This window comes from Canis aureus, chromosome 23 (genome assembly GCF_053574225.1).
Source record: "Canis aureus isolate CA01 chromosome 23, VMU_Caureus_v.1.0, whole genome shotgun sequence".
Taxonomy (NCBI): Eukaryota; Metazoa; Chordata; class Mammalia; order Carnivora; family Canidae; genus Canis; species Canis aureus.
Genome location: NC_135633.1, coordinates 28508275 through 28536251, shown reverse-complemented (window position 1 = coordinate 28536251; position 27977 = coordinate 28508275). Strand labels below are relative to the sequence as shown.

Here is a 27977-nt window from a genome sequence, read left to right as displayed (position 1 = left end):
TGACAGCTTCTCAATACTTAAAGATTTTTCTGATGAGATCTGTAGGAATATTTTGAATTTGATTTTTTAATTTTATGTGCTGAAATTTATCAGCATTTAAAAGATAACTTGGCGAACTATTTTTTGCCCTCACAGCCAATGCATGCTCTTACAAAATCATGCACGGGTTGGGGGGCGCCTGGGTGGCTCAGCAGGTTAAGCGTCTGCTTTGGCTCAGGTCATGATCCTAGGGTCCCAGGATGGAGGCCTGCATCGGGCTCCCTGCTTGGTGGAGAGCCTGCTTCTCCTTTTCCTGCTTCCCCTGCTTGTGCATGCATGCACGCAAGTGTGCACGCACGTGTGCACGCGCGCGCACGCGCACACACACGCACACACTCTCTCTCTGTCAAATAAGTAAATAATCTTTAAAAAATCATACATGGGTAAAAGATACGTTCAAAGTGCAAAAGAAGGGCATCTGGCTGGCTCAGCATGCAACTCTTGATCTTGGGTGGAGAGCTCGCCTAAAAAAAAAAAAAATGCGGGGGCTGCCGGAGGGGGGGGGCGGCTTAGTGGTTTAGCACAGACTTCGGCCTGGGGCGTGATCCTGGAGACCCGGGATCGAGTCCCACATCAGGCTCCACACATGGGGCCTGCTTCTCCCTCTGCCTGTGTCTCTGCCTCTCTTTCTCTGTGTATCTCTCATGAATAAATAAATAAAATCTTTAAAAAAATGCGAAACAGACCAAAAGATACGTTCTTTTCTAATTATGTATCCGTATAAGCCTGTACTTTATTTTTTTTAAGATTTTATTTATTTATTTGAGAGAGAGAGTTGGAGCAGAAGAGGCAGAGGGAGATGGAGAAGCAGGCTCTCTGCCCAATGCAGGGCTCCATCTGAAGACCCCGGGATCATGACCTGAGCCAAAGGCAGACCCACCCAGGCGCCCCGCCTGTATTTTCTTCCTAAGCTTTTCTTTGTGAGCTTCAAACGAAACAACATATTGTGTCCAATTGAACGCAGAAACAGGAGAATCCAGCTGTCTTCTATTAATACAAGCATCAAAGATATTTTTAAACCTATGAAACAATGCCACTCTTCTCACTAATTTTTGGTTTAGGAAAATATATTTTTCATAAAAATATGTTAAAATTCAATCAGATTGTTAATTACATAAATATTTTTAAGTGTATGTTTTAATTTATAATACTAAAAATACCAATATCAACCATATAAACAGATGTTCTGTGGAGTCCTCAATAACTTTTAGGTGTGAAACAGTGCCCTGAGATCCCCAAGATTGAGAGGGGGAGCTCCCATGTTAGCGCTTCAAACTATTATTCTGCAGCAGAGGGCAGCAGAGGCAGTCAAATCAAGTGATTCCCCTTGCCTTTCTTTAAAGCTTTCAGGCACTTCTTGGGTGTGACCCGCCCAGTGTGCTGCTGAAGACACAGAAGAAATCCAACGTGGAGTTCATGGGCCAGTGAGTAATGCGACTGACAATGGTGGAGCCAAGATCTGCCCTCTTGTGAGCATCCGGAGGTGCTGGTAAAGTCTTAATGATCACTGCTATTCCCACTGACCCGTGGCAAGGCCTGATGGGGAAGGAGGCAGCCCACAGGATCTGGGGTCAGAGAAGACCCTGAAGCAACCCCATCCTTTCAAGACTGGGGCTAAGGATCCAGCAGAATGCGAAGCAGGCCAGGGATAAATCTGTATTTACTTGACAGAGACATTTCCCGGAGCCATCCCCAATCCCTCCACCATATGCAAGAGGCCAGCACAGATTTATGGCTCTCACCTCTGTCTCCCTTCCACTTGCCAGCTGCACCTCCCAGCTTCCTGCCTGGGGCCCCCACTCCACCAGGCCCTCTCCCTGCAGGGCAGACTCTTCTGGCTCCTGCTTCACTGAGGCCTTCAGGCCTGATCTTCCTCACATGCCCTGGCCCCACAGGAGTCCCCCTACCCCGCCCCCCCAAGCGGGTGCTGTCTCTCCCCAGTCTCTGCTCAGTGCCTTGTCTCTAGCACCCTGCTACCTCCTCTCCTTCACGTGGCTTCGGGCTTTAGGTCCTGCTTCAAAAACAAAACCCCAAAGCCTCCAATTCTGCCTCCTGCCCCAGCTGCCACCCAAGGACCCGGAAGAGGTTGCCTACACGGTGTCCATGTGCACCCCTGCTCCTGCCTCCCCCTCCCCCTGGGGAACCACCCTCAGTCCCCAGCTGTTGACTCCAATGATTCAGGCCTGATGCTCCTGGCCTGCCCCCTTCTCCCCTTCTCTGACCAGTTTTTCTCTGACTTTCCTGGGCTCCATCCCCTGTGGGGTTTTCTGCTGCATCCTTGTGAACCACATTCCCTCCCTGGGGCTGGTCCCCTCTTACCCCAAAGCAGGCCCAGACCCCTCCAATTCTCTACCTCCCTTATCCCACATACAATCAGTAGCTTGTCTCTTTCCCTCTAAATGTTCTTGACCCACCCACAACCACCCCTGGGGCCCAGACTCACAGCCTCATCTCTCCCTGTCATCCAGACTCTCAGAAGAGGCCCCAGCTGCTCTTCCTGCCTCTGTCTTCTCCCAAGGGCGATCAGGGTGAGCTCTGAGAAGCCAAACTGACACTGTCTCCTGCTTAGACCCTCCCAACACGCCTCTCTGCTCGCAGAACAGAAGTCAAACTATGACAAAGACCGGAGGGACAGGTCCTCCTGCGTACCTCTCCTGCCATGGGCTCTCTTGACCTTTCCCCCTCGGTACTATGGGGACAGATGTGGCCTCCTCCACACACACCATGCTACCTTGGGCCTCGCTGACTGAGCACTTTAGTCCTCATGGCCTTTGAGGGGTCACCATTTTCATCTCCATTTCACTCACGGGGACACTGAGGCAGAGAGAGTGGAGGTGACTGGGCCAGCCCAAGCTTCACATCCCAAGTGCCCTACATCCTGCATTGCTCCACTCTGTGTAAGTGACTTTGTTACCACCTTCCTGTCCACATCCCATTCAACACACACTTACCTAGTCCCACCATCCTTTAAGGCCAGTCAGGGTTCGGATGCACTTCTTGCCCCAGTACCTGGCGTCACCTGCTTCCATGGACGATGCTGTGCTTCCCACTAGGGGAGTCAGGCAGGCTTCTCAGAGGGTCCTTGGAAGATGGAGGAAATTCCAAGGCTGGCAGAGGATTCCACGCTGGCAGAGGCAGAGAGGCAGGAAAGCAGCATGTATTGTGAGTTCAGCTGAGCCTCCCAGCCCCACCAGCAAAAGGATGGAGCAGCATCTGCCTAATGCTTCATGATGTTCCCCCCACCCTGCCCTCACCAGCACCTAGCACAGTGCCTGCATATAATGGGTGCACCGTAAGGATTTGTTGGAAGCAAATCTCATGGGTGTGAAGTCATACAATTTGGTGGCCCTGTTTAAGAAAAAGAATGCAAGATTCCTGCTATAAATATAGGCATAAAAGCAAATAGTTATTTGCAATGAAGTTGACTACAAAGGAGCTGTGCAACAGAGCTGTGGCTGCAGTGGCTTCACTGTTAAGCCTCCTGGGGTCAGAAGGATATAAGGAGGATGGGAGGCTCAGGGAGTGCCAAGGCACGAGGCTGACCTGACCTGATGAGGTTAGCCTCTTTGGTCAAAGACACCCTGGTTCAGAACCTGCCTCTGAGCCCTCAATCACCCTCCCAGACAAACTGCCATGACCATGAATCTGTCATGCTTTGTGGAACTCTCTGGTGGCAAAAAGGTCTGATATTCCCAGGTCAGGAGACTTTCTCTTCCTGGGAGAGTAGCCAGAGGGCGAATGTGGGTGTCTGAGAACTGTTTACCAGTCACCTCATGGTGACCTTGGGCACTCTTCTCCTGGGCCCCAGGGTTGATGGAGGGGCTGTTCTGAAAGCCTCCTTTTCATTCTGGCATTCTACTCATCTGACCCGCCTAGGAAGCTCTCCCAGCAGGGGCGGCCAGAGAACTGTGCTCTGAGAGCCTTATTCATTGCCCAGTGTTGAGGTCTTAGAGGGGCCTGCTCCTCTGCTGGGTGTGGGTGGGTGGGGGCGCATTGTCATGGAGGTGCTCCCAGCCCAGTGGGGCCAACTAGACTCGAAATACATAATTACAGCACCTTCAGGCCAACATCTCAAAGACCCAAGGCAGACTACTGGGGGAGTCCAGGAAGGCTTCTCAGTGAGGAGACACTTGATTTGAGAAATGGAGCACTGATTCAGCAGTTACTTCCTGGGCACCTTCCACATGGCAGGCTCTGAGCTAGGCTCTAAGGATACAGCAGTAAAGAGGACAGATGGGCATTTGCTTCAACATTTCTTCTCTCCATCCAGCAGGGAATAGAAATTACTCAGGAGGGAAAGGGAACATGGGGTCCCAGGCAAGGAGAACAGAAAGAGCAACCCCATGGATGGGACAGACTGCACCCTGCTTGTGGATAGAGCTGCGAGAAGTTTGGTACAGGGGAGAGGGAAGTGATTGGGAGAGGAGGCCGGTGAGGTTGGCAGAGAGCAATAATGGAAGGCCTGGAACACCAGACTAGGGATTTAGGACTTGATCACGCTAGCAACTGGGAGCCACAGAAGGTTTTGAGTGGAGGGAGCAGTCAAAGGTTTCTTAGCAAAATAGACTCTTCCCAGTCCTCCTGCCACAGCCACCAGTGTGAGCTTCCCAAGGCCCACCTCCACACCCAAGCCCTGGATTTGGCTAAGAGAGGGTGCCCTCTCCCACCAGTCTGGACTACAACCTCCAGCTCACCCTCTTCCTTGTTCTTCCAACCAGACTGTCAGGCTGATGCACAACCCAAAAGGGGGTGAGGCAGGGTCTCTGGGTCCAGACCTCATTGAGGACTCCAGTCCTTCACTGTGAGGCCCCCATAGCCCTCCCATGGGCTCTACATGCTTTCATACTACCTGGTTTCCCTACAAAGTGCCTCCCAATATGCCTGGCTGAAAAACTTCCAGGGCACCCGTCTGACAGCCAGTGAGTCCAGACTGGGGCCTCAGAATAATCCTGCTGGGTTTGGGATCCTGAGCAAGACCCCAACAGTCCTTGACCCTTGGAATAAAGTCTGAACTCCGTTCTGTCTGGCCTGACCACACTCTTCTCTTCCCATCAGTTCTGCTGTTCCTTCCCTGGGAGTTCTAGCTACCCTGAACTTGTCTGGATTCTTCAACAAAGAAACACTCTCCCTCACCTCCAGGGTTTTGCGCAGGTTGGCCTCTCTGCCCAGAGCACTGTCTATTCCCTGAGGTTCCCTCCTAACCTAGCTAACCCCTACTTCTGGCCTGAGCCTGCCTGTTACCTCTCCTAATCCTCCAGGATAGGCCAGGGGTCCCCAGAGGTCTTCTTTCAGACTCCATGCCTTTGCATATGCAGTCTCTTCTGCTAGGAACACCCTTCTGTCCATCGTGTGAAGTCTGGTGCCAGCCCAGTCCATACCAAGTAGCAGCACATCTTTGTATCTCTTTTACAGATGGGGAATTAGAGGATCAGAAAGGTCAAGTAACCCAGTCAAAGCCACACAGCTCTGCCCTAGTAAGTGATAGTGATGAGTGAATAGAATGCCAGGTATGGTCTTGGGAACATCGCTTGGCCTGTTTGGGCTTGGGTGTCCTCATCAGTGAAATGGGGTACCTACTGTGTAAGGTGCTGTGAGGCTTACAGAAAAGCTCTATTGTGCAGCCTCCGTTCCTTTGCTCCCCAGACCAATTAGTGGCTTTCACATGAACCCAGGAGCACGTCAACACTCATTCATACATCAAAACCCTCCAACGCCTGCCCTGTGCCCTGCCCTGTGCCCTGCCCTCTGCAGCCGGCTGGGGACTCTGGGAGATAATCAAACACAGCTCCAGCCCCAAGGCGCGGGGGGAGGGCGGGGGGGGGGCCTGGAGCAGACCGCAGATCCGTCATTACTCAAGGAGAGTGTGTGTCTGACTGCGTGAGTTAGCCTCACACGCTGCTTTTGACTTAGTCTTCCTAAAACTGACGACTCTCCTTCCCGCGGGAAATGCTGAAGAATGATCTGCTCTGAAAGAAAAGAAGAGAAAGAAAAGAGAGAAAAGAAAGGAGAAAGATCCGTTCTTTTTTTTCAAAAACTTGTTTTTCACTGCTTCCTGAAATCTGAGGATTTCACAGCTTCCAGCGTTCACCTCCGCGCCCTGAGCCCTAGAAACTGGGGAGGGGCGAAGAGCAGGCGAGCGAGGGCGGAGCCCCACCGCCCGGGGAGCCCCCGGCCCCTGGGAGGCTGCCCCGCCCCGTAAGCCCCTCACCTCCACCCTGCTCCTCTTCCTACCCCAAGCCCCGTCCCTCCCCCCGGACTCCCCGCTCCCACCCCTCGGCGGCCCCCTCGCTCGCACCCCACACGGACCGGTCGTCACCACCTCTCCCTCCACCCGGGGTGGGGCCCCGGGGACCGCGGACCCCGCCGCACTCTAGCAGCCCGCACCCCTCCATTGTCCTCCCCGGCAGGGCCCCGGGTCCGCCGGGCCGCTCTGGCCTCAGCCTCCCATTGGCTCCTGCGGCCCGGCCGCGCGGGGCGGGAGGCGGGAGGCGGGAGGCGGGAGGCGGGAGGCGGGGCTCCGGGCGTGCCCGCCCCCTGCCCGGGGCGGGGCGGGGCCTCGGCGGACTCCGCCCCCTCGGCCGGGGCCCCGCGGGGCTGGCGCTCCGGCGCTGGGCGGCGCTGCCTCGGCTGGGCTCGGCTCCGGCAGCGGCTGCAGCTCCGGTGGGGGTGGGCGGCGGGGATGACAGCGGCGGAGGCGGAGGCGGCGGCGGCGGCGGCACCCGCGCGGGGCTGAGCGAGCCGCGGGCGAGCCGGGGGAAGAGGAGGAAGTGGAGCCGCGGCCCGGAGCTCCGGAGCCCGCCGCCGCGCCGAAGTCCGCCCCTTTGTGCGGAGCGAGCCGAGTCCGGAGCTGGGAAGTCTTCCCCGCCGCGGCTGCGAGCGTCCTCGCCGGCGCCCTGCCCCGCCTGCCCCGCCTGCCCCGCCTGCCCCGCCTGCCCCAGCCGGGGGCTCTGCGCCGGGACGCTCCCGGGAACGTGGCCCGGACGCCCGAGCCCCCGACCTGACCCCGAGCAGCGGCGCGGGACGCTCCCGGCCCAGCCTACGGTCCACGGCTGCGGGCGCGTTCCTAGCCTTTCTGTAGTGAGAGCGGAGCCCCCGCCCGAGACCGGGTAGGGCAGGTGCCCCCCGCCCCCGGCTGAGCTCGAGGGGGCGCAGAAGCCCTCAGCCTCGGCTCCCGAGACCGACCCTGCAGCTGCCTTGGCCCCGGAGCTGCGGACTTGGGACCGAGCGGACGCCCAGGGAGCCCCGGCCCGGGTCCAGAGCCCGCGAGGAGTCGCAGGCGGGCCGGGCGGGCGGGCTGCGCCGGACCGAGCTGTGCTGCGAGCCCGAGCTGCCGCCTTTCCGCCGCCCCGGCGAGGGGCTCGGCGCTCGCCCCGAAGAAGGGAGCCCGGGGTCCCCGCTGGCCCGGCGGCCGGCGAGAGCCGAGAGCTGCAGGTGAGAGGGCCCCGGATGCCGGGCCAGGGCGGCCTTCGACCCCAGCCGGGCAGCGCCGGGCCAGGCGCGGGCGATCCGGTCACCAGCCGGGGCCGGGGCCGGCTGGGAGAGGGCGCGGGGAGGCGGGGGAAGGGAGAAAACGCGCACTTATTGAGCGCCCATTGTGTGCGGGTCCGCGCCCCACCCTTGCGCAAATGGTCCCTCATCTGCCGCTCACTATACTCCGTGGGATGGAAAGGTGTCGTGCTCCGCAGGGGCTCCTGCAGGCGGGGAGGCTGGGGCTCAGCGGGGTTGACGGACCCTGCGCTCTTCACTCTGGGGCTGGGGAGGGTAGGAGGGTTGTGGGGGGGGGGGAGAGGGAAAGGAGCAGAGAACCGAGAGAGAAAGGAAGTGGATAGCCGCCGGGCTGGAGGCGACGGGGAGGGGTCAAGGTGGGGCCACCGGGGCATCCAGAGCTGATCCTGAGGCAAGGGAGGATCTCTTTCCCTCCCACTCCATGGCCAAGTCACGTCCCAGGAAAGGTGACCCAGAGTGAGGGCAGAGGTGGGAAGCTTCCCTCCTTGTGGACCCCGCACCAGGGAGCAGGGACTCCTTGCCCCTGTGTGCCACACTTAGGGTCCCTAAGACACCGTGGCATCCTGAGATGCTGCTTACTTGTTGAGAAAACTCACTCTAGAGGTCCCCAAGTCAGAGTCCATCAGAGCTGGGGAGGTGAAGCTTCTCAGCACTCACCAGCTACCCATCCTTCACATTATTAATGGGACACTGGAGGCTGGGAGTGGGGGCGGGGGTGCCACTTATCCTAGGGCCTGAAGTAAGTGAGCGGTTGAGGCAGAAAGTACACTTTAGAAAACCTTCCCAAACATCCTTCAAGGTGTCCACTCCCGGTTAGCATCTTTGGGGTGGGTGGCTGGGGCTTTCCCACCCCTTATGTGAGGTCAGGGTGACCACTTATGAGGCTGCTTTGATAGTCTGTGTGATTGTTGCTGGGGCCCGAGACAGGCCCACAGCCTCGTTGCCTTTGGCCCAGACTGAAGGTCCAGCCTCAGCTTCTCCTGGGCAGAGGAACCTGCCAGACACCTCTGGCCTAGGAGGGGAGGGGCTTGCTCAAGGTCTTACAGCTGGGGCTGTCAGAACTGGGGGCACAGTGCCAGGTGTCTGGATTCACAGGCAGGGGCTCCTTCTGTTGCCCCCCTGGGGCCGTGCAAAAGAGGGGTGTTGTGAAAGATAGGTTGGCATGAACTCTGGGTTCTTGTTCTGAGGGGGGGAGGGGATGTGGCCTTGGTCTGAGGTCCTGTGGCCTTGGCTGTGACTAGTTAACCCCTGCCATGCCCAGCTTCCTGGAGTCAAGGGGAAACCACCTTGGAAAGCCCCTGGGAGGTGGAGGAGGGTAGGGTAGAGAGGTCAGCTGAAGGCTGAAGCTCAGTCCCCAGGGCTGGAGGGGTTGGGGGGGCACCAGAAGAGAGAGGTACCTGAGGGGCTTGGGATTCCCCCCCAACACCCATTGGTGAGGATTCAGATTCTCATAATAATCCCTGCATCTAAACAAAGCTCCTCTTTGGTAAGATGATTTCACACCTGTGATCTCATTTCATGATCACAGAAATGGTAGAAAAGAACCTAGAGTTAGGCAGAATGGGGGTGGGGGAGGCACCTGGGACCTCTCAGATGCACCCGTGGCTCCAAGCCTCACTTGTAAAATGGGGTAGAGACAGGCTCGCTCTGTCTTACCTGCTCAGATAGATAATGGGGCCATCACACCTGGCAAACTGTCAAGTGCTCAGGAGATTTCCGTGTTTGCTAAGACTGAGCTTGTTACCAATGGCTACCACGTGTGGGATACTGAGGCTTGGAGCGATGAAGCCACTTGCCCAGGGCCTTTGAGTTTGCTTCAGGAACTGGGTGTCGACTCACGCCAGGTGCTCTGGAAGTTACCCAGATGGAAAAGACAGTGGGGCGACTAGGTCCCAATTGGGTGGGCTAAACAGCCCAGACAGCGCTAAGTCAGACCAGGCGGACGTGGAACCGCTCTGCCTCCCACTCGCCATGTGGCACTGGGCTGAGCACTTCACTCCTCAGAGCCCCGACTCCTCTGTGAATCAGAATTTCTCCTTTATAAGGTTGTTATGAGGATGAAATGAGATATAAATATATATTGCTTTGCCAAATACTTATTTCCTTCCCTATAAAGAAAGGAAGCTTGAATTTTGACCAGGAAATTCTCAGGCTTGCCTTAGATTAGAAGGCTCTATTGCAGGCTCACAGACTTGGGTTTGCCCAACTGGGACTCTTGAATGGGTCATGTTCCCCTGGCTGCTTCCCTGTTTCACAGCCTTCTAGAATCTGTTTGGGGACCCTGGCAAAGTACTGTAGCTTCTGACCCTCTTACCCCAGGGCTGTTGGCTTCTGGGGTTGGGGGGAGCTGGTGTTCATTCCCTCTGGCCCATTGTCTGGCCTCCCCAGCCACAAAGGTGCGGTGAATAATTTATGGTTCCCCTCACTAGGGGAGCAAGAAGGCAGTCTCAGGGAAATTGCTCTGTGCTCAGCTGGGCTTCTGACCTCCCACCCCCCCCAGAGCAAGTGGGTGGTTCTTATAAGTGCTATAAGAAATCTTGGATGTGGGGGGAGGGGAACAGGTCAGGAAAAAAGGGACCTGTCATCAACACTGGCTCTTTTCCTGTTGGAGGTGGGGGCAAGGTAGACCCACAGGAAATGGTTGAAACCAAGCTAGATGAGTGAGGATCAAGCCGCGGACCTCTGATTCCAAATGGGCAGTGGGAGCCGGCAGGGAGAGGCCATTGAGGACTGGAATAACCCAGAAAGCTTCATCAAGGAGGAAAGCGTCCGGCTGGGATGAAAGGCAATTTGCTATAGAGAGTAGGGGGTCCTGACGTCAGTTCAAGATTGAATCCTGACTGTGCTACTTACTGTGAGATGGTGAGCAAGACCTCTGTTTCCTCCTCTGTAAAATAAGTGTAGCTGTGGGTCATGTATGTAAAGCACATGGCACAATGGGTACTTGGTGAAGGGGTGCCTCATTGTGAACATGGGGTGGACTAGTAGCTGGACAGATGAGATGGTGTAGTAAGAGAGGCAGGGGGATCTCTGGGGTAGTAATACTAGGGTTTGTGGGCTCAGCGAGGGGATGTGGAGAAGAGGTAGAGGGCCTTGAGTCTAAGACAGAACTCACATTTCAGAAAGCGTTATGGAATCCCCATCTTCATCTTGCCTGTAAGATGAACACCAGGCCCCTTTGTTGCACATTCAAGGCCTTGCCCAGTACAGCCACTGCCTGGGCGTCTGGCTTATTGCTCATCACTGTCTCCTAAGCATACCACGTAGAGCCCCATCACTGCCCCTCTGTGCTCCTTTGCTCACCTCCTTGTCTATCTAGGCCCAATTCAGGTCCTAATTTCCCCCAGAAGCAGTCCTAGATTAACTACCTCACCCTCTGGTCACATCTCCTCTGAATTTTTAACACTCATAGTAATAGTAATAAAGAATACCTGCCACTGCATCACATTTTACAGTCAGTGGAATGTATCTCCATACTCACTGTGTGGCCGATATCAACAATAGCTAATGCCCTTGAATACTTAGGAGCCACTGTGCTGAGCACTTTTATAGACACTCTCATTCACAACTCTGGGAGAGGTAGCTGCTGTTATCACCCAGAAACTGGGCTCAGAGAGGTACGTTGTCTTGATCAAGGTCACACAGCTAGACAGCGGGGAATGAGGAATCAAGCTCCTATCTGCCACTGAACAGACATCCTGTCTCCTCAACTCTACCCAATTACCGCATGTAAAAAGCCTAGAAATGAGGCTTCTTTTCAAGGCTAAGGAAGGGCCAGGTATCCAGGCTCTGGCTGTGTGAGTGCTGGGGAGTCAGCCCCTCTCTGTGGTCCTGTTTTCCCGTGTCTGTGGTAAGTGGGGTGGTGTCTGAGCCCCCGGAGCTGCAGTCTTCTGCAGTGTCCTCTGTCACCCTGGAGGGTAGAGGAGGAGACCACAGCAACCAGGGCCAGAGGATGTGGTGTGACAGGCAGCTGTGATTTTTGGCCTGGCCACTGTCTGGGCCAGCAGGCTCTGCAGTTAGCTGCTGCCCCCGCTGAAGGAGGGTGGTGGCCTGGGCTGCTGGCAGCATGGTCATTAGCCCTGCACAGAAGACCCTGTGATTGGGAGCCTCCGGGGCCAGGCCAGGTTGGCAGGGCCGAGGCCAGGCTGGCTGGGCCACGGTGGGGTCATTGACAGGGCAGCCAACAGGGCAGCTCCTTCTCCTTCTTCTTTGCAGCCTCCAAGGTGGTAACAAGTACTCACTGGGCACCAGAACTTCAGAGGCCAAGGCTTGCCCTTTTTCCTGTTATAATAGTCACAGGAATAGAGCAGTGAGGCTTCTAGCCACGCCCGAAGATGCCACCTCCTAGAAGCTTCCATGACTCCTCCCAAGCAGGCGGAATCCGAGCCTCCTTCTCCCTCCCTCACTGACGATGGGCGGTGGAGGGGGGTGGCGTAGGTCTGCTTTCCTTGCCAGCCTGTCAGAACTAGATTCTCTGCCACTCCAGTTTTCCCCTCCTGACTGTCTGGCACAAAGTAGCACCCCCTTAGTCAGGGAAGGCGGTTCAAGCTGTTCCTTGGGCAAGCTGCTCAACCTCTGCACCTCTGTTCCCTTCCCTATACAATGGGACCAATAATAACAGCACCGGGGGTGGTGCTAAATGAGATGATGAAGTGAGGTGCCCGGCCAGGCCCGGCACACAGGCAGATGCTCCCGTCAGCCTGAGTCTACTCATCTGTCCCCTCGGTGGCCCCGTAAAGAAGTGACTCGGAAAGAAGCTGATTGAAGAGTCCAGCCAGTGGTACCAGGAGGGAGGGTGTGGCAGGTGGCAGGAGGACTCCCGGAGGAGGACACTTTGCTGCCTGGGGAAGACTCCGTGTCAGAGAGCTGGGATTCCCGCGCCTTCCCAGTGTGCAGGCAGCTGTTAGACATGGAGGGCCTGGAGCCAAGTTCAGGACAGGGGGCAGCACCAGGATGGCCAGGGACCTGGTTCTTCTCAGGCGTTAGCAGCAGCCATGGCCCAGTTGGGAGGAGCCATCCAGGTCCAGGTAGCAGATGCTGGGCAGAGAATGAATCCTACCTTAAAGGGAAGCAGCGTTCATTTGGTCTATTTCCCTGTCTTTGTGTCTGTTTGTCTGTCTCAATTTCACGCATGCACATCCAAAATGTAGTTTGATTGAAGATTTTGATCTGGGGGGAGAAACAGACATCTGTCTGTAAGCAGACAGATACAAAACTTCTGAGTTGTGAAGAGCGAGCTCCTGGGGCGGGGCCAGTCCCATCTGTGTTTGTGGATGGTGATACAGAGTCATGCTCGAACCACAGCCTGAGCACACATACTTATTAACCGTGTAACTTGGGCAAGTGATTTAACCTCTCCAGGTCACAGTGTCCCCATCTGTAAAATAGGGACAACGATAGCACCTGGTGCACCCGGTTGGGGTGAGGAATGAATGAATAATACACGTAAAGCACTTGGAATAATACCTAGCACACAGCAAGCACTCGAGGCACGCTGTTGGTGCTCCATCCCCAGCATCCAGCACAGAGTTTGACAGATCACGTGCTCAGGAAGGGCCTATAGAATGAATCCCAGGCAAAGGGCATCTGCTTTGTGTAATGAATGAATGGCCTGGGAGGGAGGGAAGGACACAGAAGCGGTGACCATACAGCATGTGACAGAATGTGGCAGGGAAGGCCAGGAGCTGGGGTTGTCCAGGGCTGGGTGGGGAGGGTATCAGGAAAGGCTTCCTGGAAGTGGTGCACCCAGAGCTGAGAGTGTGAAGGTACCTATTTACACACACGTGCACGTATACCCGAGCACCACGGCACCGCACACTTCACTGTAGTGTCAGCACAGGAAAATAAATGAGCTCAGAGAGCAGAGGTTCCTGTCCCAGGGGAGCTGGCTGGGGTAGAGCCTGGGCAGGAGCCAGATCTGCTGGACCACCACACGCTGTCTCTCCATCTGGGACATTCGGCTTTGAGGGCACCAGGAAGGCAGGTGAGGAGGAAGTGCAGGCTGAGAGTCTCGGCTCTCCCCAGGCAGCCCTAGGACAAATCTCCTGTGGAAAAGAATAAACAGGCCTTGCCCAGAATTGTTTTATATTCTTGCTTCCATAGAACACCCACCGGTAGAGGTGGTCCTCCAGCATCAATCCTGTGGCAGTTTAGTTTTTAAATAAGTAGACTCTACTTAAAAAAAAAAAAAAAAATGCCGTAAAGAATTTATCTCACCCTCCCACCCAAGAGGCTCAAAGTGAAAGTTTTCTTCCACTGGCAGGAGTGAGGGTCCCCAAGTATCTTAAAGGAGTTTGCCCCTGAGACACCCTGAAGTCAGGGGTCCCTGGTGCTGCCTGTGCTTGTGGTTGGCTGGGGGGCCCTCAGGACACCACCTCATCCCTTAATGTTTTGCCCATTTTTTGTGTCCCTCTTGTAAAATGAGGGCTTTGAATAATAAAGCCCTTCTCTTCTTCAAGAGACAGGCAGGGAGCTTGTGGGATGGGAGAGGCTCTAGTGGGCATCTGGGCTCACGACTCTCAAGCTTTGCTGCACACTAGAGTCATTTAAGAAACTTTTCAGAGTCTTGCCTGGGCCAAAGACGAAGGTATTAGGAATTTTTAAAGTTTCCCAGGTGATGTCAGCTGCCCAGGCTTGACAAGCACCCACCACCCTCTGTGGCCTGCGTTCCTTAGCATCCTCAGGATGCTACCCCTGTGAGAAGGAGCTCATTGCTCCCAGGCTGCTCCCTCCTTTGGGGCACTGCGCTCCCTGGGCCCTTCCTGCCTAGAGAACTGGAGGAGTGGGCTGACTTTTGCAATCTGATAAGCCTGGGTTCCAACCCTCCTCTGCTCCTTGCTTGGCATCTCTGAGCCTCGGTGTCCTCATCTGAAAGTAGGAATAACAATAATCTTTCTTGGAGAGGACTATAGAGACCACAGGAGGCCACGCACAGAAAGCACTGGACAAGGGAGCAGTGTGCAGGAGAAGGTCACAGGCAGTGGCAGAGCAGGGCTACACCCAGACTCTGGACTCCCCCCACAGTGCTCTTCCCACTGCCCTAGCCACTGGAGGCTGGGTCTTAGGTGGGGGTGTGAGGAGGGATCAACACCTGGTCTTGGAGCCCTTACATGCCCCCCCCCCTTTTCTGCAAGATAAGACAAGGCAGCAAGCATTTTGTTTTGCTGGGATTTGTTTTAATGGCCAAAGTGTCAGGCCCTCCTTAACAATGAAGCCTTGTCTGAATCTGCTTGTTTTTCCAACCTGGACACCCAATTGCACCGCCTGCTTGGGGCCCTGTCCCACCTGGGAGAACTGAAGAATGTCAGAAGGATGGTTTTTTGTTTTGTTTTGTTTTTCATCTAGGGGAGGGTAATGGGGAGACAGTAGAGGCCTCTGTCTGGCCCTTACCAATAACTGACCCCATTTAAGTCAGCTGCCTCTGCTGGAAGCCAGTTCAACGAAATTATTTCTAGATAGTTACCAGCATGGGTTTTGTAGGCCGAAAAACTTGCATGTGAGCCCTGTCTTTGTTACTTGCTGGCAGTATGACCCTGGGTGAGTCATTTCAGCCTTCTCAGCACCAGTTTTCTCTTCTGTAAAATGCACAAGTAGGATGTACTCCTTGGGCTGTTGTGAGAAGTGAATGGATGGAGTGCTGAGTGTCTACTGGAGAGCGAGCACTTGGAAACCACCAGCTGTTGTCTTCCTTAGGAGCCGCGCTCTCCCTCCTGGTCCTCCCTTCACTGGCTGCGTCCTGCCCCTGCCTCCAGCCTGCCCCGTGTGCTAGGCCAGGCCCAGGCTGAGACAGTGGAGGTCTGTGTGCTTTGTAATAGTAACAGCATCCCCATAGCTGCTCTGCAGCTATTCGTTCCGTGTGTATTGAGAGGTGACTCCAAGGGCTGTTCCTGGAGCAGGCTGCAGAAAGGGGCTCATCCGGTGGTGGTGCTTGGTCTCCTCTGCTCTGACCCAGCCAGAGGGAGCATATCAGCCCATGGTGAACTCCTCAGGCGAGAAATGGGGCTGTGGCAAACCAAGAAAACGGCGTGCAGCCCTCAGAGCTCACAGCCTCTGGGAGCAGTTACAGTCCAGGGCTGAAGTGAGCCGAAGCTGCCAGGGCAGGAAGTGGTCAGTGGATATGGACTGGGCTGCGGCCTGCAGTAGAGGGAACCGGGAGACCCAGGGAGGGCGGGAAAGCCTCAACTATCTCTCTTCCTTCCTCCAATCTCCCACTGGGGCTTCCCACTGGGTGAACCTACCCAGAAGCCAGCGACACGGAGCCCAGTACAGATCACTGGCATCAGCCTCCCCAGCTCCAGGCAGCGTGGGGAGTGGACCTGGGTGGCAAACAGTAGGTATTCCTTGCTCACTCCCTCCATCAATAGCCATGCAGTCCAGTGGACCCACCCTCCTCAGGACTCAGTTTAAGGATCATCTGTTATTACTTGAGTATATCCCTTATGGAGGGGATCTCAGCCCCCACACCAGAGAAGAATCGAAGCATTCGAACTGGCACAGTGCCCGCAGAGAGAGGAGCTCTGAGGGTGCCTACCTTTCCATGCCTGCCTTACCCAGAGGCGCCTCAGTATCCCTTCGAGATTGGCACCTAGGCCTCTGCCTACTATGCCTGCCACTTTGTCCGGCTCCACCCCCACCTGTCCTTGGGGGACCTGGCTCTGAGTTTTCTCTAGTCTGATCACTTGAACATCCTGGGTCCCTGTCCCTCTTTGCCGGGCAGTGTGGTATAGTGGTTAGAACACAGGCCCTGAAGCCAGACTTCCCTGAAATCCTGCCTCCACCATAAAAGGCTGGAGAACTACACAACGTGCCCCTTAATCTCTTGTGCCTTGGTTTCCTCATCTGTGAGATGGGGATAACAGCGAGTACCCAGGGTTGCTGTGAAGATCAGATGAGTGAATTAACATGAAGTACATGGGACGGTGCCTGGCGAGCAGGGAGTGCCCAGTAAATGACAGCCTTTACCATGATCACAAATAATATGGTGGGAGCCCAGAACTCACTGTGCGGCTGGGCCATTAGTGAGAGGACAGGACTGTCACCGCCCTCAGTCTAGACTCCAGTGACAAGGCTATAATGGTGTCATGCAACCTGGCCACACTGTGGACACTCACTTGTCGGCTATCCACCCCTCCCCCTGGTCCTTTGCTGCAAACCATGTCCTGTGAGAAATGGCTCCTCAGTTTCCCCATCTGTGACAGAAAGCAGTTGGACTTGATGTTACCAAGTTTTGCCCCTGAGGCCAGTGGTGCCAGAAGAGGAATCAGGGTGTCCCTGCTGTGAAAGAGTCCTTGACGTGGGGTGGGGGGTGGAGGCGAGTGGTCAGGGCATAGGCCGGTTCTATTCCTAACTGGCAGGTTAGGCAGTCACGAGCAGGAAGCAAGAGGAGCTCAGAGGAGAATGAAAGAAACCAGGGAGGCTTCATGGCAAAGCTGGTGTTTGAAATGAGTCCTAAAGGTAGGTTAGGACCTCTGCTGGGCCCATTTGGACGGGAAAGGAGGCCTGGGGAGCAGTGAATAGGGGTGCGCAGCGAGCCTGGGTGCCTCAGTGGTTGAGCAGGGACCCAAAGGTAGAGTCGTGTGGGAAAACATTTGGCTTTTGAATTCAGGCAGACCTGGGTTTGAATCCTGGCTCAGTTCTCTATTGGTTCTTTGACCTTTCATTTCCCCAGCTGCGGAGAGGGGTAAGTACTTACAGGGCTAAGGCAGGGTTGTGCAGGTTCCTGCCCTGGTCAGCTTCTCCTCCACCCTCTTGCTGAGGAGAAGTCAGAGACCCAAGGGGCCTGCCTCAGTCTATGCCTCATCCCCCAGATCAGGCTGCAGGTGGCTTCCAGGGTACCCTCGCCAAGGACAGGCTGATCTCCAGAGGGAGGCAAAGGTTATGGGTAGGCTGGTGTCACCCCTTTACAGGCCCTCTGTAGAGCTGGGCAGCCATTGGTGGCTCGGGGCAGTCCTGGCCTACACCAGCCTGTAACACCCAGGACAGGCCATACCACTCAGAGCTCAGGTGCCTCCAGAGAGCCTATAAAGACCAGGCCAGGGGGATGCCTGGGGGCCTCAGCGGTTGAGTGTCTGCCTTCCGCTCACAGCATGATCCTGGTCCTGGGATCAAGTCCCACATAGGGCTCCCTTGGAGAAGCCTGATTCTCCCTCTGCCTGTGTCTCTGCCCCTCTCTGTGTGTCTCTCATGAATAAATAAATAAAATAACATCTTAAAAAAAAAAAAAAGACTAGGTAAGGGTCGTATGGGGCCAGTCAGGCCTGGGATAGGCTATGCAGAGGGTGCTAGGCTGACACTGCAGGGCCCTGTGATGGGGTGCCCAGGTGTGGGATTTAGGAAGACCGTGGGGTTCCTGACAAGCAGGGAGCTAGAGGCATGGCCAGACAGATGTGTTGGGGTGCATTGCACGGAAAGCACTTGTGAGGCCCCCAGGACCTGGCACCTGGGGGGTAGCTGGGCAGGCCTAGGACACAGAGCCTTTCTTTTTGCAGCTGGCCTCCCCTGAGCACTCCCTCCTCCCTGACAGGAACACTGTGCATCTGCCACAACTCGCCCCCAGCGTCAGAGGAGGAGTGGAGAGATGCCCGTGGTGGGTGTGGTAGGGCCTTGATCCTCAGAGGCCTTCCCGAGAAGGGAGGTGTGCGGGCTTCCCAGTCCATCCTGGCTGCGAGGCCCAGCTCTGCCTCTTTTGATCAGAGCGTGGAAGACACCGTGCAGGCCACTCCACCTCTCGGGGCCTCAGTTACTCACCTATGAAATGAAGGCAGCAGCTCTTACCTCGCAGGCCTGTTTCGCAGCTAAAATGACATACCAGATGGGATCACAGCTCTTTGTGTTAGAGGAACCTTCACAGTCCCCCTCATCCTCTCTGTTGGTCCATTTTTAATGCTGCATCAGGAAGTTCTTTCTTGCCTTTAACTTTGATCTATTGTGCTGTAACTGGAAGCTCCTTCCTCTTGTTGAGGGCTCTGCAGAGGCGGACTGAATCCTTCCCTTCTACACATGTGCCCTGTCAGTACCTGCAGTGAGGCCGGGGGGTGGAGTGGCTGGGGGTTGGTTTTCACCTTGGGGCTTGGGGGCCTACCTGCCCAAGGCCAGAGCCTCCTGAGCCCCAGGAAGTGGGGGTGGGTGCATTATCTTGACTGTTCACACCATTCTTCCTTTCTGTGCTCAATCCATGTTCCAAAAGGGATGACTCTGGGGCAGTGGAGAGAGCCCTGAACTGGACCTAGAAGGCCTGGGTCCTGGTACCCACTTGACCTATCTTGCTATGTGGCCCAAAGCCAGTCAGCAACCTCTCTGGGCCTTGGTGAGGATGTCTGTGCCTGGGTTGTAGCTCCCTCCCATGAAGGTGTATGCAGTTCTGCCTGAAGATCATTTTTTACCTCTCCCCAACCTGGGCCTTGGACAACCTGGGAATCCAGCGGATTCGTGTCCTGCTGGTGGTAAGAGCCAAGTCCACTGTCAAACCAGGGCTCCCAAAGTCTGCAGTGAGTTCAGGATTAGATGCGGGACTTCTGGTGGGTGGAGTAGCAGCCTCCTCTTCAAACCAGGGATGTTGAGAGCTTGGATCTCCTCCTCCCCACCGGGCTAAACTCACCCAACCAAGGTCAGTCACATTTCTTGAGTCCCTCTTGGGAGAATGTCTTTTCCCTTGTGAATTCTGCTTTAATCCCTCATGTGAGGGGAACCTAAGGCTCAAAGAGATGAGAAGACTGGCCTGAGGCCCCACCGCTTGTGAGTGGTGAGGGAGCCCAGAGCTCCTGACTTCTGCCTGGCTCCCCGTGGCACCTGGGCCATAGTTGCCCTCTGGGTCCTTGGCAAGGGCCGAGCACATGAGAGCCAGGTGGTCATGAGCAAGGCTGTCTCTGCTTTGGGATGGGCCTCTGGGAAGAAGCAGGCCAAGGAATGGAGGAGGCGGAAGGGGCAAGAGCCCTGAGTCCTGAGCTGTGGCCAGGTCTGAATGCCCCCGTGAACTTCAGTGTTTGGTTTCACGGAGGAATCATGACTTGTTTCTTGTTGGCTTTGGACACCTAATAGTTTGCCTTTATAAAACACTTTGATATCCATGGTGTCACCAAGTCCTCACAGCAATTAGTGAGAGGCAGCACGGGACTCATCTGGGAGGGCAGGAGAGGGTGAGCTCTGGAATCTGACAAACCTCAGCTTAAATTCCAGCTCCACCAACCCGTTGCCCTCAAGCACTGAGTAACCTGCTGAGCCTCCATTTGCTTTTCTGTGAAAGGGACAGTCGTTCCTCATAACAAATAGCAATAGCTGTCTTGCCAGCTATGCCCACCAGGTGAGATACGGCCTATAACCACTGGTCCAGTGCCTGGTGCCACATAGTAGTGTTCATGATATTTAGCATCACCCCACTTTATAGGTGGGAAGATCATGTGGTGAGGTCACATAGTGATTTAGCTTGGTCCTCCAGACTTCCCGTCTGTGGCTTTTTCCTCCAGCACTTCCCTCTCTGTCCTCAAGTGACCTCACATCTCATTTATCCAGTCTTCAATGTGTGGTGCTATCTGATGAGGCCCCAAGTCTGCCCTCCCCAAGCCAAGAAACTAACAGCACCTGCCTGGCACGCAGTAGGCACTTTAAAAATGTTTGTCCTGCACACAGATATGTTGGTAAGTTAATAGAAAAACATAAGTATTTTTCCAGGCAGCTAAGCTTGTGTCCCTAACATTTCCGTCTGCTCCCTTATCCCCTTTAAAAACAACAATTTCATAGTTTAGGTTGGAAACCTTTGTGAAAAGGATAGATCACTTCCTCCCCTGCACAATACTGACATGGCTAACGTCTCTGGGACGGGCCTTGTAAACGCTGACCGTGTTGCTGGGACTGCCGAGACCCGCTGGCCCCTCTCCTGAGGGGCCCTGGCTGCTGTGCCGGCTCCGCCACAGTGTCTGCTTTGCAGATTCTTGGCTCTCCTCACCATCACCTTCATTCTGCTGCCCAAAGACCTGCCTCCACCACGCACCTTTCTTCTCTCTTGCGTGTGCACGTGTGTCTGTCTGTGTCCATCTGTGTCCTTTCTGATTTACTGCTTCTACCAGGTGGAGACTAAGAAATGGAACAATTGAATTTATTGGAATTGGTTTGTTCGTTCATTCATTCATACATATGTACATACATACAAACCTATTCAAGTAGACCTGTTCAGGGTCCTCCTAGGGATTCCATCCATCCATCCATCCATCCACCCACCCACCCACCCACCCCTCCCTGATTGTGGACTTCTGCAGTGGCTTGTGATCAATCAAGACATGACCACACCCTCCTGGCAGTGCGTGCAGGGAAAGAATGAGGTACATAGCGAATGCTGGTACAGGACCTACAGTTTATAATTGCCTCTGCGTGTATTACCACCCTGAGTCTTTACAGCAGCCCTGAGAATAGCATTAGCCCCATTTTGTGGATGATTAAAGCAAAGCTCAGCAAGATGAGGTCTCCTACCCAGTGGCCAGCAGTGAGCACAGGATTGTAGTGGGAACTCAGGTCACCAGCTTAGCCTGTCACCTGTTCCCTCCCTCTGTGCTCCACTTGTAAGCTATATGATGTCCCCATTCATTTTCTGCTTCTGTCACAAAAGATTGTTGGTGGTAGCTTAAGTCAGACCTGGGCCTCTGTAAAATGACCAATGCAAGGAAGTATGGCCTTGGCACAAACGCCCTTTAGGGTGCATACCTCACCCTGCAGTGGATCTGCACACACCGTCTAGTTCGTGCTTCCCAAACTGTGCTCTGAGGAGCGCTAGTCCCTGGGGTGGTAAGGGTCCTAGGATGCATGGGCATACAAATTCAGGAAATGCTAGGTCATTTAAATTGAAACAGGACTTCTCAGGGCTTTCAATGTGTTGATATAAATTAGGGATCCCAACAGTGTGCAGCCAGCCTTTCCCAAGCGTGCAGTAGCCTGGAACTCCTTTGTCACAGAACAGAGTCTGAGACTAATCGCCTAGAGAACGCTTGGGGAATAGCTGATCTGCAGAGGTCTCCAGCTAGAGCTTTCTTGCCCAGGGCTGTTTGCGTTTTGACGAGGATCACAGAGAGCATGGTTTAGCCCCAGGAAGGAATTGGTAATGATGGTGGAGTTTTGGGCAGCCGGAGGAAGTGCGAGGCCAAGATACTCTTATTCTTTCATCCACAGAACGGATCTCAGACATCTACTGTGTGCCAGGCACAGAGCCAGCATTTGGAAATGCCAAGATGAGTCTGATTAAGAACCTTCCATTTCCTTTCCCCGTGCCCATCAAGAGTTTTTTTTTTTTTAATTTTATTTATTTATTTATTCATAGAGATGCAGAGAGAGAGAGAGACAGAGACACAGGCAGAGGGAGAAGCAGGCTCCATGCAGAGAGCCTGACGTGGGACTCGATCCCGGGACTCCAGGATCATGCCCTCGGCTGCAGGCGGCGCTAAACCGCTGCGCCACTGGGGCTGCCCACCATCAAGAGTTTTTAAAGAAAGACAAATACAAGCCTTAAGAGGAATACATGACTCTTATTGTGCAGGGTCTTTGGTGGGGGGGGAGCGTGTGAAGCTCACTTCAGCTGGGCATTAGCCCCAGGTCCTGGGGGGTGTCGTGAGGCAGTGCCAGGAGCAGTTACCCTGGGTGCAGTGTCAGGGAGGTGAGGAGTGTGGGGAGGCTCAGAAGGAAGGAAGAGGAAGGAACGCTTCCCCTGGGATTGGCAGCCTGCGCTGGGGAGTGAGCAATCTCCAGTGAGACTCTGCAAAGAGGCACAGAGGTTATAGTGGGAGTTGTAGGGGTGGGCAGGCTCTGGCCAGAGCATTCGTGGGAAGAGCATTCGTGGGTGGCAAGAACGAGCAAAGGTGAAAGGTGGCAACCGGTGAATTACGTCTTCCGGACGCTGAAAGGAGCCAGGGTGGTGGGGAAGATAGAGGAGAGGGGGTTTGCTGGAGATGGAGCTGGAGAAGCTGCCTGGGGCAGATCAGGAGAGTCCGAACACCAGCTGAGTGGAGAGCCACACCGTGTCACTTTTATCCCAGTGTCCCCAGTACCTGGTGGTGTCCAGTTTGTAGACCGGCTGGACTCTCCCACTGTGGAACCTTGGACAAGCCCTTCTACTCTCTGGACCCCGAGTAGCCCAAGCTCCTGTTGGGCGAAGTCACCTGGCACTTCCCCTCCAGCTCTGACTCTCAGGAATCCCTGACGTGTGCGTGTGCGGGGCAAGACCAGAGCGTGTCTCCCCACCCTGCCTGAGGCCCGCTGAGCTGCCCTAGTCGGGCAGGGGCCAGAGGCTCCCTGGGTGGGGGGCAGCCCAGATGCTGAGGTCAGGCTGGCTCTGCTGGGGGAATTCGCTCCTCCCTACCCCCTCCTCCCCCAGCAGTTGGGCGCTGGGCTCAGGATGAAGTGCCTTGGTGTCCTGGATGCCGGCTCCTCTGAGGCCCCAGACTGATCTGGCAGGAAGGGGAGTTGAGCCAGCCTGGGGTTGAGGGTTGTTGTGTACGTTAAGCAGTTTGGCACAGGGGAAGTTCTACTTCCATCTTTGGGAAAATGGGTAAGTTACTTGTGAGCCTCAGTTTCCTCATCTGTAAAATGGGACCAGTAGTAATTCCCACATTGGCTTTTTTGTGAAGATTCAATGAGATAAAGTTTATGAAAGTGTATGGTAAACTAACTTACCCCATGCATGTGTAAGCCGTTCTTGTGGTTAATAACATTTATTTGTCCCAATTTCCATAATCCCCCAGGCCTCTGGCTCACTCATGTCTTTCCCGGAAGCGCTCCCCAGGAGCTGCAGGTTTCTCCTGCTGAGTACATTTTATCCAGGCCAAAGCGATAGGAGCCTATGAATTATGTACAAGTAGCACATGCAGGCCAGGGCTGTGTTTGCACTCCTGTGTCTGTGTGCATTCCAATAGGAGGAGAAACTGCCCTGCCCTTCCTCTGTGCTGGGCCCTGGACCAGATACTGCCCCTCTCCAGCTGCTTCCCAGAGGCCTGTGGAGTGTTGGGTCCTGGTCTCTGGGGAAGGGTGGGGAGCACACGTAAGGAACCCCTCCTCCCAGCCTACCTATCCCATTCACAAGGCTGGGTAGCTGGGCCTGCCCACCTACAGGAGACTCTGGCCTATGTCTCTGGGGGCAAGGGGGTGGTTGAGGCTCATGGGCAGAATAAGACAGTCACCCCTCCAGCCCCTCCACTTCCCAGTTGGTGTCAGGAGGTATCAGTGAGGGTGACTCAGATCTCTGGTGTGGATGCTGCTTTATGTCAGCAGGGCCTAGGCACCCCCTCTGGGGGCGGGGGACAGGCTGTAGCTTGTCACACAGAGTGTTTGGTCAAAGCCACTCTGCCCATGATGAGGTGCAGGGGGACAAGACTGGGCTATGCCCAGCATTCCTTCCCTTAGAGTTCTGAGGGTCCTTCTCGATGCCCTTGTTCCTGAGAAGCTCCCAGATGGTGTCCTGGCTCCAGCAGGGCTGGGGTCTTAACAGACAGCTGGACTCAGCTAGCACCCAGAGGCATCACAGATGCCCTGCTTAGGTTGGCATGGGGGCAGGGCGGGGGACAGGCAGGGGGAAGGATATAATGGAATAGGAACATAAACTTAAGTAGCTTATTGAAAGAAGAGCCAGTAAACATCAGCATCAATTCTCCCCCATCCTTCAAAGGCCTGACACGCCCCAGTTCTTGTCCAGTTCTATCCAGTGCCTATGCAACCTTGAATTTGTGATACAGCCTTGTTTGTAAAATGCTGATGACAAGACCAACCTCACAAGGCTACTGTAAGGTCAGAGCAAACCACCCAGCAGGTGGGACATTCAGTAAGGTGCCAGGCACATAGTAGGCCACGGATTTGCAGGGAAGACCTAATTATAGCCCAGAGCAGAGAACTCAGGTTTTTAGATACTTGATGTGATCTTAAAGCAGGAAAGAGAAAATTAGAGTTAAGCTCTTTGAAAAGGTCAGTGGAGCTTAGACATGTTCTCACACCTACAACCCCAGCAGAGGAGATTCTACGTCACCGGGTGCTGGGGGAACTTCCCTCTGGGACCAGATGAGGCTCTGCAGCCAGGCTGCTCTGGGTGCGAGGCGTGACTCTGTGTATCTGCCGGTGGCCGGGGTGAGTCCCTAGTCTCCCCATCCCCGTAAGAGGTAAGGGAATGGATACCTAGGTCTCAGAGTTGTGAGATTCAGGTGAGAAATGATCTGTGAAACTTTACTGGGGATAGAAGCACAGCTGACACACAGTGGGTGCTTGGGGCATCTGTAGGAGGGTGGCCCGGGGTGCAGGCCAGAGGCTCAGGACAGAGAACCCAGCTTCACCTGCCTCCCCTGTGTCAGGGCCATGCTCTTCGGCCCCCTCACGTGGGCCTCGGGCTTCAGTCAGCTCAGGGGCTACCTGCCACCTCCTCGTGGTCATCACTGACCACCCCTCAGGCCTGCACCACAGGACTGGCAGCTCTGATGGCAGCTGGCAAGGAACTAGGCCCCTGCTCAGCTAAGAATAGAAGGCTTTGTGAGTTAAGTAGCGGCTGGATCATATCAGTCCTCCCAGCCCTGCCCACGGGGCTTATTAAGCAGGATCTGGGGCCATCGTGGATCCTCCTGGGTGGAGGAGGGAGAGGGTGGGTGAAGGGTGCCTGGGCTGCCATGGGCTTCCCCAGGACTTCTCTCTTGTTTCCACGTGATAATGATTTGATTTTTTCCGTAAGTCTCATGGCTCCTCCCTTCTTTTCCCTGGGGCTGGCTGGGGAGCATCACCCAGTGTTCCTGGGGGAAAATAATCTCAACGAGAAGTGTTCAGGCAAACAAACTGGCCTCTGAGAGAAACAAACAGATCATTGAAAATGCCTTTGTCTTCAAAGAGACAGCTGATGGGTGGTGGGCATTTATTGAGCACCTACTATATGCCAGACCCCAGGCTCAGTGTTTGTGCCCTTGCCTCATCTAACCCTCACAGGGGTGCTGCAGGGAGGTGTCCTCATCCCCACAATGTGCATGAGGACACTGAGGCCCAGCTAGTACTTGGTAGAGCTGAGATTGGAACTGAGGACCGTCCCGCCTCGTTCCTTCTGGGACTCCCCTGAGTCAGGGGAGAGGTGAGAGTCCCAATTCCTGGAGAGAACCCTGGGCATGGAGGACTTTGTCTTGGTGCACTGAACTGTGCTTTACTGTATGTTTCTGAACTGGATTGGGAGGAGGAATTATGAGCCTATCATAAGCAGAGCAGGGGCAGGCACCTGTTCATTGAGTTGGAAGGAAACCAAATCCCCTTGGGTCTCAGACTCCCCTTCTTGGGGCAGGATCATGAGGCCATAGCTCCAGATTCCTGGTCTTGTGAACAGTGAGTGTCCCGGTCCCTCTCTCTGCAAGTCCCTGGTGCCCACCTCCTATCTCCCCTGCTCCTCAGAGATTATTCCCACTGTGAGAACTGGAAGGAATCCTGGGTCATCCTCTCGTTGTACAGATGGGAAGACTGAGCCCCAGAAGGATAGGGCCTGGTCTAAGGTCATGAAATAAGTGGGCTGGAAGCACATAGTAGGTATTTAAGAAATTCTTTCTTCCAATGCCTGCTCCCCGTTGGGTACTGCTTTTGCATGCAGATCTGGAAGGCTGGAGTGCCTGGAGTCAGCCTCATCCTAGGAGGGAGGCAGGCCAAAGCTGAGCCTGTAGAGCCCCAGACCTGTCCGTGCTTGCCCAGCTCAAAGCCCCCTCTTCCGTGAAGGCTGCCTGGACTCCCCTCCCTAATAACCCTTATAACCTCCCTCTCTACCCCAAGAGTGAGAATTATTTTTTTGACAGTGATAAAAAACTAGAACTGTCTTAAAATCTTTCAGTGCACAGTTCAGTAGTGTTAACTTTATTTTTTTTGTTAACTTTATTCACATCATTGCACAGCACATCTTTAGAACTTTTTAATTGGCAAAACTGAAAAGCCTGCTAAACTATAACTCCCCGGCCCCCACCCCCAGCCCCAGCCCTTGGTAACCTCCATTCCACTATGAACCTGACTACTCTAAATTCCTTATATCTGTGGAATAATACCATATTTCTCTTTTTGTGATTAGTTTATTTCACTTGGTATAATGTCCTCTTGGTTTGACCATGTCATAGCATGTGACAAGATTTCCTTCCCTTTATGGCTGAATAATATTTGGCCATATGTGCCTATAACGTGTTTATCCGTTTGTCACTGGACCATGGGTTGTGTCACCTTTCGCTAATGTGAAGAGTGGGAGTTTTGAAGGTGAATGGGCCTGGTTTGGACCCTGGCTTCCAGCATCACTTGAGCTGTGAGTCTGAGTCCTTTGTCACTTGCTGCTGAGCCTGGTGGGGTTGCAAGGATTCAAAACTGTGCATGTAAAAATGCCCAGGAAGGCAAATTCCCAGTGAGAGGGGTGGGTATCCTTCCTCATTATGCACTTTCCATCTCGGGATGGATCCTTTTTGGGGTTTAGGAGACCTACATGTGCAAGCTCATCCTAACCTTCCTCCATGAGGCCAGCTCAACATCTGGTGAATCTTACAGTGATGGAAATGGAGAACAGCCGGGCCCCAAGAGGGGCAGGGAATTGCCCAAGTTCGCACAGCTAGTCAGTGGTCATGCCAAGATTAAACTAAGGTCTCTAGCCTTCCAGCTCAGGGACCTTCTTGCTGTAGTCTCCAGGACCCACAGGCCTTGTCCTCAGGTGGCACCGGCTCTCCAGGGCCCTGCGTAGGATCTTGCAGCATGCAAGGCTGGGGAAGGCCTGGAGTAGAGAACATCTCAGGCTCCTCTGATGGCCGCCTCCTCCCAGAGCTGTGGACAGCAATGCAACCCCAGCACTGAGGAGCTCATATCAGACTCATCTGCACGGCTCAGACTTGCCTGAGGTCCTGCCTTGCACCTGGGAGCTCGCACTGCTTTCACTCACCTGTTCATTTGCTTATTCCTTCCCTCGGTCATTTATTCAGCAGACAGTCCCTGAGGCCTGCTGTGGGCCTGGGAACCAAGCAGACCCCGAAGGCAGTTAGTATGGCAGAGCAGTGAAAATGGTGGATTCTGGGGCTAAACTGCCTGGGTTCAAATCCTGACCCTGCCAATTACCAGCTCTGTGACCTTGGCCAAATTGCTTAACCTCTCTGTGCTTCAGATTCTTCTTCCCCAAAGCAGGGATAATGAAATTCCAGTTATTATAAAACAAATCACCTAGAAATTTAGTGACTTTATATAAGAACAACCATTTTATTATCTCTATATAGGTCAGGAATCTAAGGTGGGCTCAGCGGAGCAGTTGTGGCTCAGAGCCTCTGACATGGTTATAGGCAGATGGCAGCTAGAGCAGCGGGGAGCTGGGGCAGCTGGAGGTTGGCTGGGCCTCTCTCGCTCTTCGTGTACTTGCAGGGCTTCCTTCCTGGCTGTGGGCTCCTCTGGGCTTCCCCACAGAATGGCAACCTCAGAGCAGTCAGGTTGGTTACATG

General features: G+C 54.6%; 1 protein-coding gene and 1 long non-coding RNA gene across 4 annotated transcripts in view; one reads left to right on the top strand and one right to left on the bottom strand.

Annotated features, from left to right (window-relative positions):
- Nucleotides 1-1231: 1231 nt before the first annotated feature.
- On the bottom strand, nt 1232-5813 carry LOC144295472 (uncharacterized). Its single transcript, XR_013362618.1, has 3 exons — nt 5281-5813; nt 2991-3164; nt 1232-1575 (listed from the first exon to the last, which is right to left on the bottom strand). It is a non-coding gene; the product is annotated as an uncharacterized LOC144295472 (long non-coding RNA).
- Nucleotides 5814-6713: 900 nt separating this feature from the next.
- GDPD5 (glycerophosphodiester phosphodiesterase domain containing 5) overlaps nt 6714-27977 on the top strand; it is an 86471-nt gene continuing 65207 nt past the window's right edge. For 2 of the 3 annotated variants that reach the window (XM_077867072.1, XM_077867070.1), the window contains exon 1: nt 6716-7470. The gene's annotated coding sequence lies outside the window, so the exon portion shown is untranslated. Of the gene's footprint in view, nt 7471-27977 lie in introns of all 3 variants that reach the window. The other variant, XM_077867071.1, reaches the window with a different exon arrangement.